Source organism: Hyaena hyaena, unplaced genomic scaffold, assembly GCF_003009895.1.
Source record: "Hyaena hyaena isolate Hyena2069 unplaced genomic scaffold, ASM300989v1 scaffold_232, whole genome shotgun sequence".
In the NCBI taxonomy this organism is placed as follows: Eukaryota; Metazoa; Chordata; class Mammalia; order Carnivora; family Hyaenidae; genus Hyaena; species Hyaena hyaena.
In genome coordinates, this window is record NW_024080864.1 from 130,892 (window position 1) to 138,493 (window position 7,602).

The following is a 7,602-nucleotide window of genomic DNA, read 5'->3' on the forward strand; positions in this document are numbered from 1 at the left end:
CAAATAAGCATGTAAGACGGGGAGGCCTGTATAATCCCTTAAGATCATTTCAATTGGAGGATGTATTGACACATAAATTTTCTGCTCTGTGATTTTTCATTCTTCTAAGCATCTGATTAGCTAGATAGTTTTGATAATGCTGTAATTTCTAAGCAAAACTGGGATCCATTTTTTAAAAAAATATATTTTCAGACTTGTACACTAGAACCACTATATGCAGAACTAAACAAACTCCTCATGTCTGGTTTGTTACAATAGCTCAAGTCCATGGTAAATATGTTCCTTGCATATGTTAACAAAGAACTTAGTATATTTTTAGCTATGGTTATATAGTAGTAGGCTTTACAATGTATTGCTGCTAAATGGGAGAATGGATAGCACTTTCCCAAGAGAGAAGAGACAAGCACAGAGAGGTAGAATGGCAAAGGAATTCTTCCTTTGAAGAAAAATAGTTATTCCAGATGTACCATATTCCTTAGCCTAAGACTTCCTTCTTTCCTCAAACATTCACTCAGTTTGTTTGATGTAGCATTCTAAGTTAGTGTTTCTCAACATCAACATTATCAATTTTTTTTATTGGACCTGTGCATTGTAGACTCTTGAGCAGCACCCCTCACCTCTACCCATACCAGTAGCCTCCCCATCCACTTGTGACTGTCAAAAATGTCTCCAAATCTCAACATGGTAGATATGGTAACAGGGGACTGTATAGAGTATTATGAGAGAACAGAGGGTGGATGAGGACAAATAACTAAGGAGAGCAGCATGAGTTAGGACATAGATACAAGATAGTGTAGTAAGAATAAAAGGGTTGATGTGGCTGCCATCTAAATTTCATGGCAACCCGGGGTAAGAGATAAGGATGAAAGAGAGGCAGGCAGCAGATCCCTGAAGGCCAACTTCTTCTCATTTGTTCCATGCAAACTAAATTTAGTTCACATCCACACCTGAGTCATGCCATTTAAAAAGCATCACATAAAAGATTATTTTAAATATTGGCAACAGGATCCCAGCAACATTTTTGTAGAAGATGAATTAAATCATATATATGGATCAAGTTTATTCTGTTAGGGCCAAGCACATATAGTTGAATTATTTTTTCCTAATATTGATAGTGCATTCTTTGAAAACTACTTGGAATATGTTCACATCCTCCCTTCATCATAAATCTTTGCTCCAAATATTATTTTTCTCAACAGGTGCCCTGGCATCCATGTTGATTTCTAGCTGTGCTTGGTCTTACATCAAATTGCTGGCTTTGTCTGAGCAATGTTTGAGGGAAGAGATTTATCCATCTGCATTCTATTTCAGGCAGAGCCATTGACTCAGGGAGTGAGACACTTGACCTACTTGTGGCTCACTTCAGCCCAGCAGGAGAACTGCAAAAGTGGGGCCTCTGATCCTAATAGCATCAGCACTGACATTTCGTGGCAAGAAGAGCTTTAAATTTAAATAGAATGGGCCTCCAGCATCATCGTTTCGTTGCCTTCTCTTGGGTGAGTTAGTCCTGTGACAGTTCTGTTAAAGCAACTAAAATTTTTAAATGTACAATAAATTACAGAGTCTGATGAAACTCTGAAGCAACCTTCCTATTCTCTTCACAAAAATCAAACCTTGGTCTCCTCTGGTGAAGAATGTATGAAAACCGCAGTTCACTTCCCCACGTATTTATGACATCCCCCTCTGAGCTGAGCACTGGAATGTGAATACACCTAATGGACCTAAGGTTCACTAAGACCTGATATACTGAGGAAAGAAACAGATCATCTCAGATCAATGTAGTAAGTGCATGAGTGGGGGAAACACAGAAATAGCTATTCCAGTGGGAGTGATTTGTAGGAGAGAATCTTTAGGAGGGAGAGCCACGGCATCCTAGAAGAAGTCTCACAGTTGCCAGGTAAAGAAGAAGGGCAGTTGTTCCAGAAGAGAAAAGAGCCAGCACCAGCAGATAAAGCAGATAGCAGTGAATGTGGAGGATGTAAGCGGGAATGAGGAAGTCATGGGGGGCAGAGATGAGGCCGGATGTCTCCTCAAAAGGAATGCAGGCTCCATCCTGTATGTCCTGGGCCATAATATGATAAAGACAAATGGGTGTTTTGAGAAATCACTATAGTAGCTGAGTGAAAAATGAGTTGAAAGGTAACATAATTACAGGTAAGGAAAGTAGTTAATGGTCTGTTGTAGTTGCTCAGGTAAGGAAGTCTGTACTTACAAAGTGCCGGTGGAGATACGAGGAACGACGGAGAAATACTTAGGCCCGCTAGCTTGCTGACTAAATGAACCTTAAGATTTTAGAAACTGCTATCAAGAGAAATGATGGAAAGTGTACCTCTTAAGGACAAATTGAAGTTATTACAATTATTCCACCTGAAAATGACAGTCCATGACTTTTGGTGAATGCGAAGTCAAATAACTAGGGGTTAATATAAAGTAACTTGGGGTAGGGGTTGGGGAAGGTGGGCAAGGTTTGGAAAAAAAGGATAAACAGTTTTTTAAAAAGGTGTACTAGAAGTTATCTCCCACCAGTGATAGAAATATGATTTTTATCAGAACTGCTAAGCAAATCAGCATAGAGCATGAGTACTAAGTGTGCTCCTTGTTTAAATGAAATAGGCTCATGACATGGTAGTGCTTGACACATGATCATCTGGAAGGTAGTAAAGAGGAGGGAAAAAAGCAGATTAACAAGATGGAATTATGCCAACAGGGAAATAGCCTAAATAATAACAGGAATGCTTGAAGAAAGATTTAAAGGAACATTTCTCAAATAAGGACTATCAGACACTGAAAAATCACAGTAACCTCAGTGAAGTGGTCAGGAGCTGAGATACTAGAGCCCTGCTGCCTTCGTTGGAATCCTGACCCTGCAAGGTAATAGGTATATGAACTTGAGCACCTTGGTTTACTACTCTGAGCCTCAGTGTCCCCATATGTAAAATAGAGGCATTGTTGGAATAGTGCTTGTATTATTAGACTTTGTGGGGGTTAAATGTTTGTACATGTGATGAGCTTAGAACAGCATCTGATACAAAATAGGAATTATTGAATGTTGACTGTTATTAATGTTATTAGCACTGGAATTTGTTGAATATGGTGGTACTTCTTATTTTTTGGTTGTTTAGGGACCAAGGGAGGGGCACATTCCAGTTCTTTGGGACCAAGCCAATGGTTTTGAGGTTCTTATCATTCTCAGGTCTTGCCCATCACCTTCAGTCACAGGGTGCACATATTTTGAAGTGACAGGCAATCCACCAAGAATGTCGTTTGCTCGCAGTAGGGTTCATGATGCAACAGAGGCTACTTGTTCTTCTGTAGGAAATCTACTTCCTTCCCAGTCATTTTGCACCTGCCAGACAGGTAAGGGTTGGGATCCATTGCCTGTAGGTGCCTCAGGTTTCTGAAAAGACAGTGTGGTATTCCTCTAAATAATCATTCCGAATGCACTTACCATCATTTTGTTGAATTGGATTTAGCCCAATTTAGCTCAGTATCAAGAAAAGGAGATCATTTTTGGCAGCTGCAGACAGAGTACAAAATATTAGGACACACAAGGCTAATTTCAATTCCATTGCATGGAATCTGCAAATTATCATTTGCCTTTGAAATGAGTTACTGGCTGAGCCCTGGAAATGGCTGCCAGACACATGCAAAATGACCCAATTCAAAGGGAATATTTTTGCACTGAAAGATTGAGGACATAAGTGTTTGCTTTAGTGAGTATAATTGTCTTAAACGAAGGAATGACAGGGAAGGAAAGCAGCCATTTTGCAGCATTTACAATCCACAACACGAGGGAAATTATGCTCTGTATCTAATGGGCCCTTTTAAATGTAGGAAAAACAGGAGAACACACTTTTCCAACTGTAAATTGCCTTAGCCGATGTACACTTCAATTAATACATCTAGAGGAACACCTTTGAATAATGAGGTTTTCACAAAGAACCAACTGCTTATTTTGGCACTAAATGTAAGTCAAGGTGCTGAATGAAGATGTCATTTTGCCTGTTGACTGCCCTCCCGCCTTCTCCCAAGTACTCACCAACTGTATGCCTTCAGCTTCTAAAGCCAAGGAGTTCCACAGTGAAATGTTAAATGTCTTATCCTTTTACATCCCAGTGAAGCTTTAGGGTGTGTGTGCACATGTGGTTTGATTTGTGTTTGGTTTTAAAGTAGCATCATGCAGAATACCCTCTTTTAGTATGGCTATTATCTTTCTGATAGAGAGCCTACTTTTCTGCAGGGCAAAAAAGGGAGAACTCAAATTTGTGTCTTTATGTGTTTGAGTATGTATATTGTTTGTGCATCATATGTTGGGCACTCCCACAGACTGTCCCAGTGAAGGCATCTCATACAGTTAAACTATCTCCAAATATTTACCTTAGAATGCACTTTTTTTTGATAACTAAGTTCTTATTCTAAAGCAAACAACTACACATTTCTCCTCTGTTTTGGCTCTTCTCTCTCCTTGAACGATCTGTCCTCTTCTCTTCTGTCACCCACCAGCGCTCCATTCCTTTGTCTGATTTCTCCCTCCTGTTGTCAGTGTTCTTTAAACAGAGATGGTTAAAAAGTATTTGCTAATCTAATTTTACAGAGCTTTCCAAAGTCTTAGTGATGAATCATACTTCTTGAGACCCACATCATGCCCGACACTTCTCTAAGGAATAATCCTTATGCTCAAGGTGTTTACAGACTGGAGAGAAAAATAGAACATATTTGAATCACAAAATCTGAGAATTGAAAGAACCTGAGAAGCTATGTGATCAGCTTTCATACTCCACAGAGGTAATCTCTCTACAACATAGCGATAAACTGTGACTCAGCCCAGGCTCCTGGGCTTCCTAGGCTGGGGAAATGACTGCCATTGATCTAGTTAATGTACATTTCTCCTGAATAATGGGATAAAATTGGATTTCTCACACTTTCCCCCGTAGGCCCTAGTTATGCCAAATTGATTTTTCTTCCATATATAGAGCTCCTCAGATATTGGAAGTTTTCTAATAATATCAGGGGTATGTCGTAGACTGTTTTTTCTCACCCTATACACTTTCCCTAAAGAATTTTTTCTGTGTGGTTTTATCCTCTCAGTATCATGTTGACTCCCAAATGTTTATTTCCAACTCACTTCTCTCTTGAGCATCAGGTGTAAGCATTCACTTACTTGCACTCTGTATCTCACGTGTCCCTCAGACTCTATTGCCTTCATCACATCCCTCTGATCCCAAACCTGTCTTCCTTCTCCTGGGTCCCCTGTGTTAGGTACACCCTCACCTTCCTTGGTGCTGAAACCTCAGAGTCATCTTTGATTTCTTATTCCCTCTCACTCCCAGGATAGAGAAAGAGAGAGAAAGAGAGAGAGCCACTAAAACATTTAAACTTAAATGACAGAATAAAATGGATTTTTTTCAAGAAAAATTTGTCTGTAGTGGTATTTCAGATAGACTAGGAGTTGATGGAATTAACATAAGGAAAGTGGAACAAGAAATCAGATTTTTCAGGCAGTAATATAGAGGTGAATGGGTGAGTGTTTGAGGAAGAGATTTGAAAATAAAAGCAGAAAGAGACAGATAAGACTTTATTTTAAAAAAAGCATTTTGACATTTCATATGTGTATATAATACAATGATTCAAATTGAATCTGACTGGCTCAAAAACAAGGTAGAAAATCATCAACTTGAAATCTTATCATTAGCCATTTGTGTTTTCTTCTGTAAGGAACTGTTATTCATAGTCAATAACTTAGACATTTCTATACTCTGCTCCTAATTCCCCCAGGAATGGGAGATGTAAAAAGTGGGAGTAGTATATTTGTTCTCATTTTCTGAGATCTTTCCCAGGTTATTTCCTTCAGGGAGTAAGTGGGGAGAGTCCCAGGCTGGTTTATGGGATAGAAGCTTCGGTGATACTAATACTTCACTTTGAAGATAATTTCATATGCAAATAATTCTCATGGGTAGGAAGTCCTATCATGTATTTAAACTATAGCTTTCATGAGACAAAATAATTATAATGGACAAATAATGTTGGTTAACTTTAGGTGGGGTAATAATGATGATCCCTAATAGAAGAATTATATTTAGGTAAAGGAGTTCTCAAAGCATTATATGAGAAAACTAAGAGCTGAGAATATTTTACAAGCCAAGAATAACAGTGGAGTTTGGTTGTTAACTGGTGTTGACAAGACAGGTACCGACTGGATATTTTAATTGTTGGTTGGGCCTGTGTTAGAAGTGGGATTAATTTCCAAGGAACTGAAATGCAGCTGAGATGAGCTGGTAAAGACATATTCCCTTCCTTGAGGAGCTGGGATTTGGATTGTTGAGCATTACATATCCCATTCCTTACAACTTGCAAGAACTGTGTAGAATAAAAATAATGTAGCATCAAAGAAGTCAAACCTAATGGGCACTTCAGGATGCTACTTCATACTTTTTTTTTTAATTTAATAGAGAGGGAGACAGAGAATGAGCAGAGTTGGATACTTACCCAACTGAGCCACCCAGGTGCCCCTCTACTTCATACTTTTAAAATGGGTTATTTTAGGGACACCTGAGTGGCTCAGTTGGTTAAGCATCTGACTTTGGCTCAGGTCATGATCTCATGGTGTGTGGGTCTGAGCCTCAAATCAGGCTCTGTGCTGACAGCTTGGAGTCTGCAGCCTGCTTCAGATTCTGTTTCCCTCTCTCTCGACCCCTCCCTGCTCATGCTTTATCTCTGATGAGAATAATTTAAAAAATTAAACAATTTTTTCAAAGTAAAATAAGTTATTTTAGCATAAAACTCTAATGTAACAGAAAGGATACAGAATTCAAATATCTGATTTTTTATTGAGAATATCCTCTGAACCTATTATAGGACCAAGTGCCATGTGAAATGTGACATTTGAGTGGTGCTACAAAAACTCTTATGTCAATTATTTCATTGAACTTCATGAATGTCCTACAAAGTAGTTAAAGCAAATATTAGAAAATACCAATCCCAAATCAGTAAAAGAAGTTCAAAGAGCCCTATAACTTGCCCAAGACTTTAAAATCAGTAAGTGGTGGTATAAGGACTTCCACATGGATATTCTGTGCATTCCCCTGTAGAACCCATTCTATCTCAAGACAGGCTAAGATTAACTCTTAACCAAAAAAAAGTAGTTCAGGAACAACTGGGTGGCTCAGTCACTTAAGTATCCAACTCTTGATTTGGCCTCAGGTCATGATCTCATGGCTCATGGGATGGAGTCTTGCCCCTTCCCTTCTTGCACTGTCTCTTTCTCTCTCTCTCAAAAATAAGCTTAAAAAAAAACCCAGAAGTTTATATGTTAATTTAGCATTTAAAATTGAGGCACAAGAATGAGAAACAATGAAATCTGGCCATGTGTAGCAACATGGATGGACCTTGAGGGTGTTACGCTGAGCGAAATAAGTCAGGCAGAGAAGGACAAATATCATATGTTTGCACGTATAGGAGGATTAGGAGGAACTTGATGGAGGAACAAGGAGAAGAAGGGGGGAAATAGTGGGGGAAAGGGAGAGAGGCAAACCATGAGAGACTCTTGAATGCTGACAAAAACTGAGGACTGATGGATGTTGGGGGGGGGGGGGGTGGGGAGGG